At 46.5% G+C, this 19,933-nt stretch overlaps 1 long non-coding RNA gene across 2 annotated transcripts in view; it reads left to right on the forward strand.

Annotated features, from left to right (window-relative positions):
• Positions 1 to 2,065: 2,065 nt before the first annotated feature.
• The window catches only part of LOC105085545 (uncharacterized), a 29,893-nt gene continuing 12,025 nt past the window's right edge, over positions 2,066 to 19,933 (forward strand). Inside the window, exons 1-3 of one of the 2 annotated variants that reach the window (XR_010380796.1) lie at positions 2,066 to 2,179; positions 8,492 to 8,546; positions 12,827 to 13,045. This is a non-coding gene — a long non-coding RNA (uncharacterized LOC105085545). Of the gene's footprint in view, positions 2,180 to 8,491; positions 8,547 to 12,826; positions 13,472 to 19,933 lie in introns of those variants that run through there. The other variant, XR_836820.3, reaches the window with a different exon arrangement.

Below are 19,933 nucleotides of genomic sequence, written 5' to 3' on the forward strand. Positions count from 1 at the left end.
CTGCTAAGGAAGTCTGCTTCCAAATTTTCAGCTGGAAAGTCACTGGAATGACTGGAAAAGAATCACAACCACATGATTTTTTTAGATTTTTGGTACATATGTTAAGAATTATGTACAAATTAAAATGTCTGCATACTGATCCTCAGAATAACCAATAAAATCTCAATTATGAAAAAAAAATTTTTCTGTAAGCTTGAAATTTTTCAAAATAAAGAAATGAAGGAAAAAATGAAGTAAATCATTGCAGGCAGGCATGGAAATATGCCCCTAATATCCTGTGACGTTTCAGAACACAGTTATGAACCCAACCGGGTACAAGTCCGGGATAATGACACACCCACACACTGTGCACAGCAGCTGCTGCCCAGGGCGGTCCTGGCTCCCCCAGCGTGTCCTCAGAGGTGACACTTGCCGTCTCTGGGCTGTTCCTTTATAGATGATAAAGCCCATGGTCAGTGAGCCACAGGAATGGGTTGAGGAAGATTTTGCTCTTTACTTCATCCCAATATGTAGAGTTTTAATATTTTCAGTGGTGAAGGTCCATTATTTTACACTGAAATACTCTCTTAGGAATTCTGAGCTGTTCATCTTATAAATTCTCTCTAATCCATGGGAGTGGGCTTTGAGTTACTCATCTAAATGTATTATAAAAACCTGTTTCAGTTTTGAGTCCAAAGGCAGGGAAACAACCCCAATGTTCCAACTCAGAAGAAGCCAGGCAGCAGGAATTCCACCTTATTCATGGAAGACTTTCTGTTCTGTTTGGACCTTTAACCGACTGAATGGATTCACCCACATTAAAGAGAGGAATTGCTTTACTCAGTCTACTGACTCAAATATTAATCTCAGCCAGAAACACACACACTCAGAATGTTTGACCAAATGTCTGGACACTTTGCACATCACAGTGACTTTGCCTAAGAAGTATGCTCTTTGCTATAATCACACTCACAGCTTTCTAGGAAATGATGAGGAACATACTCAAAAGCCAAAGACACCAAGCTTGTTCTTTGACAACTCAGAACAGGTTTCGAACATGGATTTGAGGAAAATACTTGACTCCAGAATGCTCCTCCTGGGTTAGCCATCCAAGGCCTTACTGTGATGTGAAAGACAAAGATGGAATGGAAGTATTCAGTGAAAACCCCAAATTTCTCATATTGATAGCAGGAGCCAAATGGGAGAAAATGGGCAGAAATTCTGGCCATAGTTTTGAGAAAACAAATTCACTGGTCAACCAAACCACCACCAACCAACGAACCAATCTACCACCAACCAACCGTCTGCTATCCAACCACCAACCAACCAACCACCAACCAACCAGCCAAACCTCAACCAACCAACCAATCACCAACCAGGCACTAACCAATGAACCAACCAACCAATCAACCAATTCAGCGCAACAAAAGCTGCTGTTCAGTGGGAGGTGCTGATCCCCTAATCAGGAATCCTTTTAATTCTTTTTCCAATTATGCTCTCCAGACCATATAAATCTGAAGCATTTGGGGGGAAGTGTGCTAAAGACTCGATGCCAAGCCCCGTCGCATTCTTGTTGAATCACATCTGCTGAGGGTGGTACCTAAGAATCTGAATTTTTACTGAGTTCCCAGGGTGATGCTGCTGGATGCTGGTCTGAGAACTGCTGCTTAGTGTGTGCTGAGCGCACCCAGAGCCTTGGGGTACTGCAGGTGTGAGAAGGTTTTCTGGATTTTGACCTTCATTTTGAAATAAGTAGATTCACTTTTATATCACAAAGAAAGTCACGGTTTCTCAGTGACCATCATGCACGCAGCTGTTTAGTTAGTAAAGGAAAGGGCCCCGAGTCCTGAGGATGCAGGGCTAGAACTCCTCCAAGTGGGTCTCTGCAAGACATGTCATGTTCAGTTCCAGATAAGAAGGCTTGCGGTCCAGAACTGCTGTACTGAGACTCCCCTCCTGCCTCGTGCCAAGAAAAGGGCCAAGAGTGGCCCCCAGGGTGAGGAAACGCTGCCATTTGTCCTCTGAAGGCGCTCGATACACAAGAACACAGCGGCCAGTCGGAGTCCACGGCTGGGGTTGGATGCCTGCCTACCGTGGGCTGGCCGAGGCTGCGTCTATGGCAGAGGATACTCGGACCATTTCAAATCAGGCTATCAGAGGAGCGATGGGTGACAAAGAAGAGCCAGAGCTGGGAAGTAAGGTGACCGTCTGCCCTGGGGCGAGGGAGGGCGGAGGAGGCCAAGCCAGGCTGAGCGTTGGGGCATCAGCAGTCAGAGCTGAGAAGGAATCGCTTTCATGTGGGGGCCGGGGCTAGATCGAGTTCTCTGGAAGGGGCAGGATTTCCAGCTGGGGAAGCAGCTGGGACCTAGAACAGAGAAGGGACACTGTGGACACAGGGGACACATCATTCAGCTTGGAGGTAAAGGGTCTGCCAGGTAACCCGGCTTTGTGAACTTGTTCCCGGAAATAACCAGGTTTCCATTTCCTCATCTGTAAATAGGCCAGTGGTGCCTGTCCACCACTGCAGTGCTCAGAATGAGATGCAAATCCTGGATGTGTGAACTGCAGCCTGTGATCCCCGATGCCAGCCTCTGTCTGACCCACGGCAGAGTGTTTGGGAAGACTGTTGATTCCAGACTATTACTGTAAAATCTAACCCTAGAGCCATCCTGCGAGGTGGATGTCATGGTCCCTGTTACAGTGGAAGAGTGTCTAGGAGCTTCGGGACTCTGGTCCCCACCAGGACACAACCAGGGCTGACGGACTCACAGGCCCCCTCCCCGCCCTCACTCTCCCTACCTGCCCTTTTCTGTCCCCGCCTCCTCCGTGGGGAGGTGTGGAAGGAGGCGGCCCCCGGCCCAGCTGAGCCCCCCACACAGGGGGCTTCTGTGCACGGCCGGGGGATCGGGACGTGCGGCTCACCCGCTCCCACCCCGCTTTCCTGCCTCGTCTCGGCCAGAGCCCACGCGTGCCCCCTCCTCTGCTTTCCCAACCTTTGTCCCAGGCCCAGTGGCGGAAGAGAGGCTGCGCCCGCTTCCCGCGGCCCTGGAATGTATAATGAAGTCACCAGCCCGCCAGAGAAAAGGCCTCTGTTTCTGTGGCTGATGGGGCCGGATTCCGGGGCCTACATTATGCAGCTCTGCTCCTCAAAAATAAACGGGTGACTGTTAGGGGCATGTCATCTGGCTTGGCAGCTCTGAGAGGGGACAGTTCGTGTCTGCTCTGAGTTCCCTTATGCCCTCGGAATGGCTCTGGGGCTGGATGACCACGTGGCGGCCACTGCTGTTTGGCCAGGGTGGCGTGTGCCACCCGGAAGGAAGAGCCCCGACCTGCCCGTCCCCGCCCCCAACCCCGCACCAGGCAAACCGCCGTGGCCGGGCGTCCGCCGTGGGCAGAGGTGCTCCTGGGGGCTGGCTGGGCCCGCCGCGGCTCTCACGCCAGGCCCAGATGACAAGCTCTCACCTGCAACAAAGACCAGAGAGCTGGGCTTGGCTCCTGGGGATGGGGTCCCAGGAACCGTGGGCATGAAGCTGGGGTGACAGCCATCACGAAAGCCAGTGAGGGAAATAGTCAGGGGCCAAGGTCATGTCCACTAGGCAAAGCCAGAGTGGGGGCCAGGTCACATTTACACAGAGCAGGTGTCAGATCCCAGCAGGACAGGAGTGACTGACTCCCCGCAGGCCCAAAGGAGGCCAGACCTCAGCAGCTGGCAAGGAGAAAGATCTGCGCCAGGGCGGGTGAGGTCTGTCTGGCTGTTTCCCAAATGGACCGAGGGCCACCTCTGTCAGAATCACAAAGTGAGTCTGTTCATGCAGAATCCTTGTTCCCATCCCAAACCAATCAGAACAGAAGCTCCAAAGCTCTGGCCCAGGAACCACCTGAGTTCATTAAAATTAGAGTTTACGCAGGGTGGGTTCAAGTTCCTGAGTTGCTTTTTCTGGGCAGTGGGGAGAACAGGAACTTCTCATTTATTTTAAAAATTATCTCCCTCCTCTCACTTCGCTTATTTATTTTGTCCCATTTTACATCCCTATTTCAACCACCCCCATCAAGTCAACCACGCCAGGGGGTCGGTATGCATCCTTTATTTTAACGTATCTTTAAAAAGCGCACATTCCCTGGGATGTGCCTTTTTGACTCCTGCAAGTAGGGTTGCCTTGCATAGCTGCTGCTTACGTTGTTCATGCTGCACTATTTAAGACGCATCCGTGCTGCCAAGTGAGCATCTCCTCCATCATTTTTAAGTACTGCACAGATCTGCATGCCGTGTCTGTCTGCTGCATTCTACCTCTCCACCCTCCAGGGTTAGGCGCTGTGGTTGGCTTCATCTCCCTACCATGCACACGCACACACATGCACACATGCATGCCTTGCCAACAATCTCCTGCTTGTGCACCAGGGCATAGCCAAGGGGTGTGTGGGTGTGTGTGTGTGTGTGTGTGTGTGTACCCAGAAGCAGTAACTGATGAAGAACCTAGCGTTCATCGGATGAATTCTGCCAGATTGCTCCCCCACGGATGTATCGGTCTACACTCCCCTGACCAGTGCACGAGGGGTTCCCACATCCCACATCCCTGCCAGCACTAGCAATAGCCAGCTTCTAATTTTCTAATTTTCTAACAGATTTAAAGGGAGATCTCCCTGTGGTTTCCATTTGCATTTCTTTTTTTTTATGAAAGTCAAAGTATCTCTTCACATGATGGTTACTCTGCGTTTCCTATAAGTTGACAATTCATATAGTCTTCTCGTTGATTTGCAGTATTTCCTTATTTATTCTAAATATTTTTTCCCTTTTCAGTTTTAGGCATTACAGATGTGTCTTCTTTCACTGTTATATATTTTTATTAACTAGGTGGTGGTCTTTTTAAACAACTCAGTTAAACCACATGCTGTACAGCTCGCCCAGCCACCTAGGTCGTGGTGCTTCCCTCGGACGGTCTTTGTCACTTCTGAGAGCACATGGGCCTCAGCACTTTTGCTTACTAATTTTAGGAAAGCTTCAACATGAATACATTTTGCTCAAATATTAGGCAACATTCCGTTTCAGAATTTGTCATGTTTTTTGCAGGCGGCAGTTAGTGTGTGTGCGTCCATTAATTCACTCCGCAAGTGTTGGCCAACTTCTGTGTGCCAAGCACTGTAATGGGGGTTTATTGCATAGATGCCCACACACGTCAACACGGGGAAGCAAGAAAAGCCAGGATGGGGATTCAGGACGCCTGGTGTATCCATCAGGGACCCGGCAGGAAGCACAGTTCAGATGGAAAACTCTAGTGAGAGGACTCCTTGCCTTGCCCAGAGGCATGGGCAGGGCTCAGGGACCACACAGGAGATGGTGGGGAATCCAGAGATTGGCCACAGAGGGCAGTGTCGCCATCCCTAGGACCAAGGGGACGACTGAGCACAGATGAGAGCTGGAACCGGAGAGAAGGGAGCAGCCATTGTGAAGACGCAGAGCTGCACCAGAGACAGGGTGTCAGAACAGGGAGCAGGCGGGAGGAACACCCCCAGGCTCTCTGTCTTCCCCCAGCCCTCTCATCTAGTGCCAATGCCTCCCAATGGCCAAAAGCAAACAGAAGCCAGCCTGGAAGGGAGCTCAGGAGATGCTGCTCTGGGGGGTTAGTCTCCAGGGGCACAGAGAAGACAGAGAAAAGCAGAGACCGGGTCCTGTTAGGGTGGGAGCAGGGAACCGAGGATAACCAGCCTGCCTGATTTCCAGCCTGGCTCTGTCGTCAAATGGCTTGGCTTCCTCGGGCTTTCTGCAGGCTTTTGTTTTTTCTCACCCTCAAATGAACCGTGTAGCTGAAATCTACTACTTTAAGGATGACCTCTACCATCTATTTCAACTTGAATAATCTATGGTTTGAGATAGAGACATCAAAATAGAAACATGCATATCATTTATATTCAACACACCACCAAGCCATATGTTTGTTTTCTGTAAATACATGAACTGCTGTGAAGACGCGGCTTTCCAGGGACCCCTAAGAATAAATAGATCTCCTGGGTTTCCCTGGGTACGCGTAATTCAAAGCCGACTTCCGTGAGTTAAGAGGAAAATCAACAGATCAGAGCACGTTCTAGTGGGTGGTCTGGCCTGATTTCTCTGATGGGCAGCGGGGGAACGACTGTTCAGACTTCCTCAGGATTTTCATCTTTCCTTGGACAGCTGTCATAAAAATAGTGAAGCTTCGTGACGCTCACTGTACTCTAACGGCAGCCTCCTCTCCTCACAAGCTATAAATTCACTGCCAAGACAGAGAGTTTCCAACATGCATCCGAGGAAGAGTTTTGCAAAGGGCGAGGGCTGTATTAGTATTTCCCCCCGTGCCTCACAGGGGAAATGAAATGAGATGAAAACACTCTGCTCGTGTCCCAGAGACGGCAGGGGAACCTGACTGTTGCCAGCAAGACATTATTTCAGTCTAGGGGACAGTCTAGTAACACCTCTGAACAGAAAGAGACAGCCATCGGCAACCAATAACAATACCGTGATGCATCTGGAGAGTGTGACGGAAGCCAGCTTTCCACTGTTTGCTGACAATCTCCGTTGTTAGCCCTCTGGCCCTCAGCTCAGAGCTGCCGCCCTGGCTAAGCGGCGTCTCCTAGACTCGTGCCCCTGGGACGGCTCCTTCCTTAGCAGTGACATCTTCGCCCCTCCCCTGGTGCCACGGCCAGTTTCCGGGACAGAGTTATTGGAGAAAAATCGTAATAACCGATTGAAAAATGCTGGTTGCTAATTCAAAACTGTATACATGCATGGAAATTTCTGGAGGGCAACAGCGTAATCCCTTGGAAATAACAGGAGTTCCAGGAAGGAGGACTGAGCTCCAGGAGCAGGATGAAGAATTTTATCTTCATTAGCCATCCTTCCATTCTGTCCACATTTGGAACATGTGCATGCATTACTTTTTTAATTAAAAACACTCTGCTATGACACTCAACCGCAGTACAAGCTCTGGTCCTCGGGTTTTCAATGAGAAGGTGTTTGCCATAGAATGACTTGCAGAGACTCTGTGATGTGTTTGCGTGGATCCCACAACCCAGTGAAGGTGTGATGAATGAGTTTACTTAGCATTCATAGAATCATATTAAATAAAATCAAAAGGCTATAAACCATCCGCAGAAGGGCCATCTCCGCGTGCACCGACAGGCTCTCAGATTGCTTCACCGGAAGCGGTAGTCGATGACATCCAAACAGAGTGGCAGGTCTTGCAAGTTGTTAGCTGAGCCAGAGGATGGACGTGCCTCCTGCGGGAGAGGACGTTATTGTGGGTGGCATAGCCATGGCCGGCTCTTCCTTTTTGCATGACATTTCCACTGGTAGATTTCTTTTGGTTTCAAGGTCTCCCATCAGCCCCTGACTTATATCCAAAGAGTGGAAAGAGAGCTCTCACCTGCTGGGAGCCTGCAGACGGCCTGGGATTTGGATATAGTCAAGCACTCTCTCCACCACCTTACTACTCAGGGTCGCTCCCTATGGGAAGGAATTTGTGGCCTCCAGCAGTCATGATTTTGGAAATACTGCACCTTGACCATTTAACCTTTGGACCCAAGCCCATGATGGCCTATGCTCTGAGTGTCCTCTTGGTTGCTAGTTTTAGGTTCTGACAGCCCCCTCTCCATCCAGCCCCGTCCCAACATCCTGACCCCATCCTCTTTCACAAGCTCTTCAACTCCAGCTCTAGTCCTAACTCTCGAATTTGACCATGTCCCCCCGACTTCAGATGCTACCACTCCTTGGAGCAAAAGGTCTAGGTCACCTGTGTTCCAAGAAAAATGTGCTGGAAATGAATTCAAATTTTTAAGTAAATAGAATGAGGAAAGAAATCTGGGGGAAAATTGACCAAAAAATGGTTGCAAAACCATCTGTGTGGTGCCCAAAAACTACCAATATTGAAACAATTGTGGGCTACCATTGACACAGCTGTCATCTCAACCAAATGGTCATGTTGACCAATTTGTTCTCTGCCATCTGCTTTTAGGCAAACTGTTTTCAGCCATAATGTTTGCTGTCCTGTCCCTCAGCCAGATCTTCATCCCACATTGTCATGTCACACTGTCACCTTTAACTCTGCCTCCCTCACCAACCCAACCTCCACTCCCAACACCTTCTCACCACCAAGCACCCTTGTGAGGTCAGACATGAGCCAGTAATTAAGGGAAGTCCATTTTCTGCAGAAGAACCTGAAGCCACTTAACAAGGTGTTGAAGATTTCCATGCTCTTGGCCAATGAACTCCACTAGCTAGAGGGCCATGTGAATGGAGAACCTGGATTGGAGTCCCTCCTGCCCCATCTCAACCCACCCGCCTCAGGCTGGGGGTAAAACACCTGAGTCCACTCGTCCCTGTGGTGGCCAGCCTCCTGCACCTCCCTTCCGGCCCCACAATTAAAACTCTATTTAAGCCTCCCCTAAGCTCACCTACACCCAGCACTCCTCCCACCCCTCCGTTCAATGAATTACTTGATTTCTCTCATTTGGGGCTTTAACTTAACTCTCTCCTCTCCAGGTGTGATTCGGAAGATGGCCATTGAGATACCACAGCACCTGGGATGTACTGTCACGTGAGTCCCACACAGAACATCTTCATCCTACAAAATTTTTCTCAATCTAGGGGACAAGTCCCAGAATAAGGACGTCCTGAAGTCACATTAAAGACCATCCAGTAGGTCACTGCCAGCTAATATTGTTTCTTCCCCTCTGGTTTGTGATTTTTATCTAGTTTTGAAATCTGTCTCCATAAACTAAAAACCAGAGGGTGAAAGCTGCAGAAAGAGTCACAGAACACTACACAATTGGAGTATCTTTGTCAGACTCTCCGACACATAAATTGGGGTGGGAAACACCATAAAAAGACCCACAGGCCCCCCAAGCAGGGCCACTACTCTCCTGCCAGCACCACCCGGTTCCCTGGCCCAGAGGCTCTCTCTCACTTTTTGCCTCTGAAACAGCTTACTTACCCCTAAAATTCTATTGGTTCCCTGAGCTCACTCCTGATTGGTTATTTCTTTCCCTCCTAATTGGTCTATTTCTACAAAGCTTGTTCCTAGTTGGTCAACTTTTGTTATTCTTTATTTGCATATGATGTTGCAAAGTCTAAACTGGCAGCCTATAAAGGCCTGTGTAAACCTACAGACGGGGTCCAGAACTTGGAGTGTTAACTCCTCTGGGCCCGCTGGTGTAATAAACCTGAGTTTTCCTACTCTCCGAGTGCTGCTTGGTCTCCCGCCTGGATCCAGGTTGCTGTCACAACTGAGCTGTAACACCGAGCTTTAACACCGAGACATAACATCGAGCTATAACACTGAGCTGTAACACATTTTTCTGCAACAAAGTGACCTGATACATCATAGTCCAACTTGCCCAGAGGGACAGATGACGTCTCCATCAGCCTCTGCTTGAAGACCTGGGGAGGCAGGCACTCCCTTTCCCATTTTGGCCCCACCTCTGCTTGGATCCTTCATGTCTGACTTATTCCTTTGTTTTTCACACACAAAATGTCTTAATTTTTCCATTGCAATTTTTTTCCTCCTCCCTTTATCAGACACCTTATTTATTAATTACAGGTCTTTGTTATGTCCTGAGTCTTTATCTCTACCCGTAAATGGTATTACTGAAGATTATTTTACTTGTTAGCTACAAAAACTTACTGTCTTAGGCAGAAAGGAGAAATACTGGAAGAGTGACAGTTGATGTCATGGCAGGAGGGAATGGCCTACCCAAGCATGGAGAAGTGGGGGCTCAGCTGAAACCACCGAAACAGGACTCAGATGCCACCTGTCTTTCCCATTCTTCTCGCATCTCAGCCTCCTCTGCCCTCAGCCTCGTTCCCCTCACTCTAGGCTGCTTTCCCCACGTGGCCAGAAATACGGTGGCCAGCAGCAATCAGGGTCTCCCACTATCAGAGGCCTCTCTCTCTAACTTACTTCACTTAGTATGATCATCTCTAGGTCCATCCATGTTGCTGCAAGTGGCATTACTTGTTAGGGCTAACAGCCCATTATAAATACATACCACAACTTCTTTCTCCAGTGGTCTGTCAGTGGACACGCAGGTGCTTCCGTGTCTTGGTTATTGTAAATAGTGCTATTATGAACACGGGGTGCATGCGTCTTTTCGGATTATAGTTTTCTCTGAATATATGCCCAGGAGTGGGATTGCTGGATCGTATGATAAGTCTATTTTTAGTTTTTTAAGGAACCTCCATACTATTCTCTGTAGTGGCTGCAGCAATTTAAATTTTTGCCAGCAGTGCAGGAGGGTTCCCTTTTCTCCACACCCTCCCCACCATTTACTATTTGTGGAATTTTTGATGATGGTCATTCTGACCGCTGTGAGGTGATACCTCATTGTAGTTTTGATTTGCATTTCTCCAATAATCGGTGATGTTGAGCATCTTTTCATGTGCCTGTTGGCCATCTCTGTGTCTTCTTTGGAGAAATGTCTATTTAGGTGTTCTGCCCATTTTTTGACTGAAACTCAGTTCCACTCTTGACACACAAAGAACCATCAGCTTTGGACACACCCAGAGGCCTTGGCACGTATGAGATCTCACTGGAGTAGGAGACAAGAGGTGGAGCCCAGAGCAGAACAGGAAAAAAATAAGGTGGATACATAGACAGAGTATTGCAGACAGTTTTAGGAAGTTCCCATGGTGACTTTCCATGAAGCCAGTCTAAGAGTCCAGATTAAGAACCACTGGAAATATATCTTCCTTGTATTTTTCCATTAAATCTGCTCATCTCAATGGGTTGTAGACACCAGCCAAAAAAGGAGAGCTGTAGGCATCTTAAGATGATCATGGCACCCAGCCTGACTTTCTTTGCTGGTTATGACCCTGATCTCATGCTGAACTTCTACACCCTTGATACCACTGTCCTGATTTCAGTGCTGCCTCTCACCATTTATGCATGGAGTGTAAGTCCTTGATCACCGCATCCTTTGAGTCTGAGAATCACCCCCTCCCCAATACAATTTCCTGTCCTCAGACACTTGATGGGTACCCAGGTCAGGCAAGCCGAGCCCTCCCATAAAATGGGCTTTTGGAGTAATGGGTGGGCTTTGACCCAGGTAGTGGTCACTATCTCAGTTCCCAAGCCTCAGAAGTAATGGAGAAAAATTTCCCCAAACTCCGTACAGTCCACTCCTTTTTTTCCTCTCTCATAATGATTACAATTATAAAAATGTCTAATTTTATTTTGGTCTGTTGATCAGTATTTCTAAACTGTCATAAACAATTCCAACTCTAGTATGTAGACACCAACTACAATCTATCTGTGTAAGTTACAACAGTCAGTCCTTTCTTGAACTCCAGGCTCCAATGCTAAATCTGGCTTTGTGACAAGAGAACCGATTAATGACCAAAAGCTAATGTTTGCTGAGTATGAGTATTTCAGTTCATTTCTGTAACTGTTCTCCTTTGCCACATTTTATCTAAAGTCATCCCCAACAACTTTCCATTTTGGTGGTGAGACTTACCCACACATGAGTGTCTGCATCACACCAAGAACTGTCAAGTGTTCCCATATGGCTCCTGGTTTATTTCCCACCTCCAATGGTGCTAACCCCTCTCATCAGCTTTCCAAAAGCCAGAGTAGACATTCTCCCCTGGTGTGGTAACCATAAACTTGGCCTAGATCCCTTCTGGTAACAAGGAAAGAACGTTCTCCTACCCATTGTTGCAGAAAAATGTGTTATAGCCCGCTGTTACAGGTCAGTTGTCACAGCAACTTGGATCCGAGTTCGAGCCCAAACAGCACTTGCCGACATGGAAAAACTGAGGTTTATTACACCACCAGCTGCAGAGCACTTAACACTCCAAGCTTTGGCCCCCATCTATCGGGTCACACAGGCCTTTTATAGGCTGCCAGTTTTAAACTTTGCAACATCATATGCAAATAAAGTATAACAGAAGTTGACCAACCAGGAACAAGCTTTGTAGAACTAGACCAATCAGGAGTGAGCTCCATGCAAATGAAGTACTACAAACGGACCAATCAGAAGTTAGGGAAGTGGACCAATCAGAAATGAGAATAATAACCAATCAGGAGTGAGAGTAATAACCAATCAGGAGTGAGGGAAATAACCAATCAGGGAACCAATAGAATTCTAGGTGTAAGTTAGCCACTTAAGAGGCAAAAAGTGAGATAAAGCCTCTGGGACAGGGAACTGGGCGGTGCTGGCGGGGAGAACAGCGGCTCTGCTTAGGGGTCCTGCCGGTCTTTTTATGGGGCTTCCCGCCTCACCATTAAAAGACTATGGCACTTTCTTTCAACCATCCATCACTGCTCAATAGATTTCCATTAGGAACCTGACGCTCCCCAGCAACTCCCTAGAAATAGAATCTTACCTGAAATTTCATAAGGCTTTCCAGAAATTGTTTTCTAAAAGACTTCATTCCTTCCCAACATTTTTACCCTCAAGGAAATAATTTCCCTTTATTGCTTTTTCTGATCACAAAAGTAATACAAGCTTGCTTTAGGAAACTCAAGCAATATACAGATATGAAAGCAGAAAGTCCTAGCGCCCCCCAGCCCCCCACCCCACCCTTGCCAAGGAAGTGTCCCAGCAAACATTATTAAACAAGGCTGGTCTGCTGTTGTTGTTCTTGCTGTTTTTCAATGAAGTTTAAGTTACTTTAATGGACAATAAGTAGCCAAACTGGTTTTCAGTGCCAAAAATAGAAAATGACTTCCCTTTATTTTTAAGAAAGTTACTTGCTACCAGAATACCTGAATCCTAGGTTCTTTTGTGGTTGTTTTCCTCTCTTTCTTAGGTGATAAATGTTCGCTTTATCTTGAATTTCAACTTTCTACACATTAGAACTTGTGTTCCCTGAGAACAGGTTAGAATGATACCGAGGGAAGCGTAGACCACGTGGGAAGAAGTGGAGGACGTCAGCCCAGTCCAGTGAGCTGTGCTGTAAGGTCAGGTGTGGAGTCTGAAATGAGGTTAGCGTAAAGGACCGAGATGATGTGGTCACTCAGAAGCCATCACCCCGAGAAGATGAGCCGGAATCTTCTGTACCTGAAAACAGCAAAGCTGCTTTTTTAACCTGATTGAGGTTTGTATCACATGATATCGCTTACATGTGGAATGTTTAAAAATGGGACCAATGAACTTATTTACAAACAGAATAGACTCACAGACAAAGAAAACAGACTTGTCGTTCAAAGGGGAAAGTGAGGGATGGGGGATAAATTAGGAGTTTGGGATTAACAAATACGCATTACTGTATATAAAATAGATAAACAAAAAGGACCTACTGTAGAGCACAGGGAACTATATTCAATGACTTATAATAACCCATAATGGAAAAGAATCTGAATATATAATGTATGTATAACTGAATTACTTTGCTGTGCACCTAAAATATGTCTCCTGTCTGCGTCCAGATTTCCCTCTTTTTATAGGGACAAGAGTCACAGTGGATCCATTTAGGATCCACCCTAACCCAGTATAACTTCGTTTTAGCTTGATTACATCTTCAGGACCCTATTTCCAAATCAGGTCACATTCACAGGTCCCAGTGGACCTTAATTTGAGGGGTAGGAGGGACACCGTTCAACCTAGTACAGTCTGTAACTGTTTAGAAGGCAGCGTCTGTTTTAAACTGCCGCCTGAAATTTTCACATGAAGGTAACCTTGAGTCCATTTTTGGTCAGCTGGTTGTTTATCTGAGAAGGTTTCTCATACACAGAAATACTCCCAGGATAAAGAGGAACTCGACCAATTTAAAGTCAACTCACTCTCAGAAAGAACCTACACTCTGAAAACAGGGTCTGAGAAGAGAGGCGACCTCTCAGTCTGATACTCATTTGCGTCACGTGGTGTCCAACCATCCCCTTCAGCCTGGGACTTCAGTTTCAGTACCCAAAGTCCTGAGTCCTGGGAACCCCTCGCTACTGGGCCCACTGGGACAGCTGGTCACCCCACTCCGCCTATGTGAAGGCAACGCAGCCTTGAAGAAATCAAGACATTACCAGAATGTAAGCGGCACCATGGAATATCCACCCCACGCACCTGCTCTTAAAGCGTGCTTCTACTCAATTAAAAGATTAAAAGCTGGATTGGAATCTTGGATGAGTGTCAACACACGGTCAGCCCTCAATAAATACATCCTAACTGGTTGAGTGAATGTCTGCGATAAAACATAGTATGACATGCAGTGTGACTGAAGAAAAACCAGAGGCCTGGAGCTCTGTCCCTGCAGGTGACACGCACCCTGTCTCAGGCCCAGAATGTTACCATCCAGAGGTTCTTTTCCTTGCGATCTTTTTAAAAATTTTTTTTTCATTTTTAAAGCACTTTATTGAGATATGGCTCACATATGAAAGCTCTACACACTTAATGTGTCGATGATTTGGGGGCCTAGTCTCCACCTGTGAAAGCATCCCCACCATCAAGGCCATAAACATATCCACCACCTCCCAAAGCTTCCTCCCACCCTGTCTGCTATTATTATTAGTGTTAAGGCTACTTAACGTAAGATCTACCCAATTAGAAAAATGTAAGTACGCGGTAGTGTACTGTTAGGTCCAGTTGAAACTCTCCTCCGTACAGGTGCCCTCGGGAGGAGGAAATGCCATCAGCTGTAAACTGCGGTCTGAGGCAGTGAGCCCGGAGTCCACTGCCCTGCGGGGACCCAAGGGAACAGCAGAAGCCAGTGAGGGCAGAGGGCCTGAGGCTCGGAATGTTCAGACAAAGCCTCTAGTACAGAGTCTAATATCCAAAGCACGTGGAGGGGTTTGTCGGTCCCTCGCATGGAAGAGAATGAACAGGATTTTTATCTCAGCTCCTGGCGCTGGTACTCATTCTGCACCTTGGGGCAGGCAAGTCACTTAATCTCCCTGGACATGGGTTTCCTCAGCTGGAAAATGAGAAGCATAATCTGTACCTCCTGGAGTCACACGGTTCATCTGAAGTATGTTAAGTCCTGTGCATCTCGAAAGCACAGTTTAAATATAATGTATTTTTCTAAGAACAGCCTAGAGGAAACTTTATTTACTCTGCAGCCTGCCCACAGCCCAGCCAGGATGGGTGACCAGCTCCATGACTTAAGAAATTCAATTTCACTGCTCGCAACCTGCATTACAGCCCTGAAACTGCAGATTCCTTCTCTAGCTGCAAATAATCCTCTTGATGCCTACAGCATGTTTGAGACTTTATTCACCTGTGGTTTCGTATTAAAAAAGAAATATTCTGTATACGTTTATTATAAAAGTTTCAAGTAGGAGAGAATATACATAAATCTTAACCCCCAAAAGAAATATTTTCCAGCTCTCACCCCTTACCCACCCCAAAATTATCTTATAATTCTTAATAACCAGATGTTTACTGCTAAACTAAAATTTCTTTTAAAACTCTAAAAATGTAGTCTAAAACTCTAAAAAAAAATTGCCCCAAAAAACTCTAAAAATAATTCTAAAAATGTTAAAGTAATATGCAGAATTCCTTAGCTGAAGGGACTGTGGAAAGGCCTCCTCTACCTGCCCTCATGTTTGAGAGGCTGGAGTTTGGACACAAAATCACACACAGTCTTGCCCAAACCCTGTGGGGTTTGCTGCCTTTTCTGCAAGTCATGGCAGCGTGAGATGGAGCCACAGTCCTGCAGATGGCAGGGTTCATGGGACCAATAACAGGATGAGCTGGTGACTCATTATTCTCCAAGGGGCAGAGCTGGGGCAGCTGGTGTGTCTTCCCTGGACCCTAAACACAACTGTGTGTTTATGTTGAAACCGGGTAGAAACCAACGTTGGACTCCTAAACATGAGAGGTCATCACTCCCAAGAAGGAAAAGCCTGGATGAGAGACTTGAGACCTTGCACAAATACTCCAGCCCTGCCTCCAGAAGGAGACGGTAATGTCCCCAGATGGAGTGGACAAGTGGTCCTGAGTCACCACTCTCCTTGCAGGAACCCGATACTGACCACAAGGGACAGCTTCCAAGCACCACTTTTCACTGTGTCTGGCCTTCCCTTCTTCCTTCCCTTTCTTCCCCTCTCTCTCTTCCTCCCTTCCTCTCTTCCTCCCTCCCTCCCTCCCTCCCTTCCTTCCTTCCTTATGCAAACCAGTAGAGCATCTCCTTTAAATGAAATCTTACATGGGAGTCCCTATGACTTCTTGCCTCCCAACCCTCCTATCTGGTATTAAAGAGAAAAGCTACAGGCATCGCTTGTGCTAAAGCCCATGATATCAAACCTAGATTCAATACCTAACCTATCCCAGTGATTTAAAAAAAAGAAAGAAAGAAAAGAACCCAACAGAGTGAATTTGAAGACCACCAGAAATGTGACCATCATCAGTCACTCTGGAATTTTCAGGTCAGCACCAGAGAAGTAACCTGTCGCGTGGGTCCTTCTTTTTACTGTCCACACCCCGCCACCCCCAGGAAGAATAGGCTATCTGCATGATAAAACCCTTGCGTTCCCTTCTCCCCCAAAAAGGAGGCATCCCAGCCTAAGAACAATCCTTTCTTTTCTTTGTGGGTAGCTCCCTGGCCCCACCATTCTTCCTATAAACCTTCCATTTTCGACCCCTGGGAGCGCCCTTCTGGTGGCTGGAGGGGAGGCTGCCTGATTCATGAATCGCCTATTAAAGCCAATCAGATCTTCAGATTCACTCGGTTGGATTTCGCTTTTTATACAGCAGAAAACTTGTCGGCCTAAGTCACTGACTTGAAGCTACGTTCTGACAGTTGAGCAATATTTGTATGGAAAAGAGCTGTTTGCCTTGGAAACTTTTCCGTCTGCAGGATCAGGAGCACCTGAAATCTCCTCCAAGGGCCCACGAGACATGAAGGACCAAACGTCGCTGAGCCGGGGCAGATGGAAAGAAGAGCAGAAAAGGGAACGTGGGGAGGAGGCGTGCAGGGCAGGGGCCATCAGGGGCCCCTCGGGCTTGGCAGCCAGACGCCTTGGAGGAGCCGTGTTTCCGCTCTCCTCTCCCGGCCTTGTGTGCCCGTGGTCAGTCAGATTTCCTTCCTGGCAATAAAGGAAACCTACATGCCTTTGCAGCATTAGGTCATAACAGAAGAGTTACAGGTGAAAACTGAGAAGCCCGGTGGCTCTGGGTGACACCCGGGAGACACAGTTTTCAAACAGCTAATGGGGTGTCCGATCCCAAATCCCCACATAGCTTCCCCACCCCAGAGGCCAGGGAACGGTGAGAATCAGGGATTCTCTTTGGGATCAAGTCCTCTGCGAACTACTCTCGAGGACTCCAAGGAAGAGAGGGAGATGAGGCCAGGTGGCTGGGAGCACAGCTGTGAGGGGCTCTCATGAGACCTAAAACTGTCAGGAGTCCTCTCCCAAACAGGACGAGGCTGTGCGGAAGGCACCATCGTGAAGTTCTCGGAGGAGCAGAGTGCCCCTTCGGCCTGAGGCCAGTGCCCTGAAAACAGCTCTGTGGGCGCTGAACTCCGGGAACTTGGAGTCAAAGAAATGACTGCTCCTGAGTTTGAGAATGTTCCCCGGGGCCAGGATTTGAGACTGTCATCTCAGAATAAAAGCTTCAAAAGAATCTTTCAGAATTTACCCTTCTTGTTTCTGCATGTTCTTGTCTTGAAAAAGAAGGAAAACAAAAAACAAACCAATTTTAAAATGGGCAAAAGTCCTAAATAGACATTTCTTCGAAGAAGGTATACTAACGGCCAAGAAGCAGCTGAAAAGATGCCGAACATCACGTCAGGGGGAAATGCAGATCAAACTACAGGGCTGCCCGCTCACACATTAGGATGGCTGCTATCAAAGAAAAACAGAGAAGGGCAGGTGGCGAGTGTGCGGTGGGATCGGAAGCCTTGTGCGCTGATGGTGGGAATGTAAAATGATGCTGCCACTGCGGAAACAAGTTTGGTGTTTCCTCAAAAAATCCACATAGAATTACTCTGTGATCCAGCAATCCCCCATCTGGGAGTATCGCCAGAAGAACTGAAAGCAGGGTCTCCAAGCGATATTTATGTACCCATATTAAAGTGTTATTCACAACAGCCAGAAGGCATAAACAACCCAGTGTCCACTGACAATGACTAGCTTAAAAAATGTGGTATATTTGTACACAAGACCTTGTGGTAGCTCACAGAGAAAAAAATGTGACAATGAATATATGTACGTTCATGTATAACTGAAAAATTGTGCTCTACACTGGAATTTGACACAACATTGTAAAATGATTATAAATCAATTAAAAAACATTAAAAATAAAAAAATGTGGTATATTTGATACAATGGAATATTATTCAGCCTTCAAAGGGAAGGAAATCCAATCACGTGCTACAACATGGATGGACCTTGAGCACATTATAGTAAGTCATATAAACCAGTCACAGAGAGACAAATACTGTGTGATTTCGCTTACATGAGGTACCTAGAGTAGTCAAATTCACAGAGGCAGAAAGTGGAATGGGGGTTGCCCGGGGATGGGGAAGGAGGGGACAGAGTGTGGCTGTCTAATGGGTACAGAGTTTCAGTTTGGGAAGATGAAAGAATTCTGGGGCTCTGTTGTCCAACAACGTGACTATATTTAACACCACTGAGCAGTGTACTCATAAATGGTGAAGATGGTACATTTAATGTTATGTATTTTTTACTAAAATTAAACTGCTTAAATCTTTCAGGGAAAAAAAGGCCAAAGTCTAAACATTATATAAAGATAAAGGCACAATGACTTACAGCAAAAGGAATACACATTACTCATAGTTGGTGCTATTGAATAAAGGAGGAAATATAGAAAAATGAAAGGTAAAATGTGCTTAGTGATAAAGAACGGGGAAATTAACATGAACGAAAGCAAAAAAAAAGGAGTAAAAACAGGCCACAAGAAGGTTTTATTGTTAGCTTTTGAAAGACTTAAATATTGTGTGCCAGATGGCCATTCTCACAAGCTGTATAGGTTGACGCCCCCAATGTAGATGTTACCAGCTCCTCTGTGCTTTCATGGCTCCCAGCTATCTCCCCACGACACTGTCATCCCCATTAGAGCCAGGGTTGCCTCTGTTTCCCTTAACATGGTACCTACAGACCACCTGCACCATAAAAGACAACTTAACAAATATTTTGTTGACTGAATGATTTATTAATTGACTGAATGCATGCACACAGAAAAGGATACACAAACCGCACTGATGCACCCCTCTTGAGAGTGTAAATCAGTGTTGCATTCTAGAAGCGCAATTTAGCAAAATCTCTCGACATTTCTAAAGCACATACCCTTTAACTCAGAAATTCTCCTCCCAGAAATTTATCCTGCAGAGATACTCCCACAAATGGGCAAAAATGTAAGCATGGATGCATCATTTGCAAACAAGAAATTCTGAAAACCATATAAATGTTTAAATAAATTACAGTATATTCACATGATGGAACACTATGTAGTCATTAAGGTACGTCCTATTCAAATCCCATTTTCAAATTTAAAAGGCAACTTGTTGAAGAATGTACTTAGGATAATTCCAACTGTGATTTTTTAAACAGCTTATACTGAAAGAGAAAGTCTATAAGAAAAGCTGTCTCAGGGGTGGACTGTGTTTAAGAGAGGAAAACAACTTCTGCTTTTCAGGATATGCCCATCCGTGCTCTGAATTTTTTTTTTACCATAATCAGGTATTAATTTTATAATACAAAGATTAGTATGAAACAGTTCTCTAGCCTGGAACATTAAAGCGTAGAAAATATATCCACTGGAAGTTGGGATGCTGCCCGTCTGTATAAGCCACACTTACTCAAATAGTTCTCTGTAACCGAGGAGCCACTTCAGCATCGTCTGAATGCCAAGTCAACGTACAAGGAAGACTGCTCCTTTTGATACTGGCCATCAGCCCTACAAGGTCATGTTATATGAAGGGTTTTAAGTCTTCATTTTATTGTAAGTAATATCTTCTTTTTGGGGAAGGGAGTGGGAATGGCAGTAGGGGTAGATAAACTTGTGGAGTTCTGCAGTACCTGAATTTGTCAGG

This window comes from Camelus dromedarius, chromosome 4 (assembly GCF_036321535.1).
Source record: "Camelus dromedarius isolate mCamDro1 chromosome 4, mCamDro1.pat, whole genome shotgun sequence".
In the NCBI taxonomy this organism is placed as follows: domain Eukaryota; kingdom Metazoa; phylum Chordata; class Mammalia; order Artiodactyla; family Camelidae; genus Camelus; species Camelus dromedarius.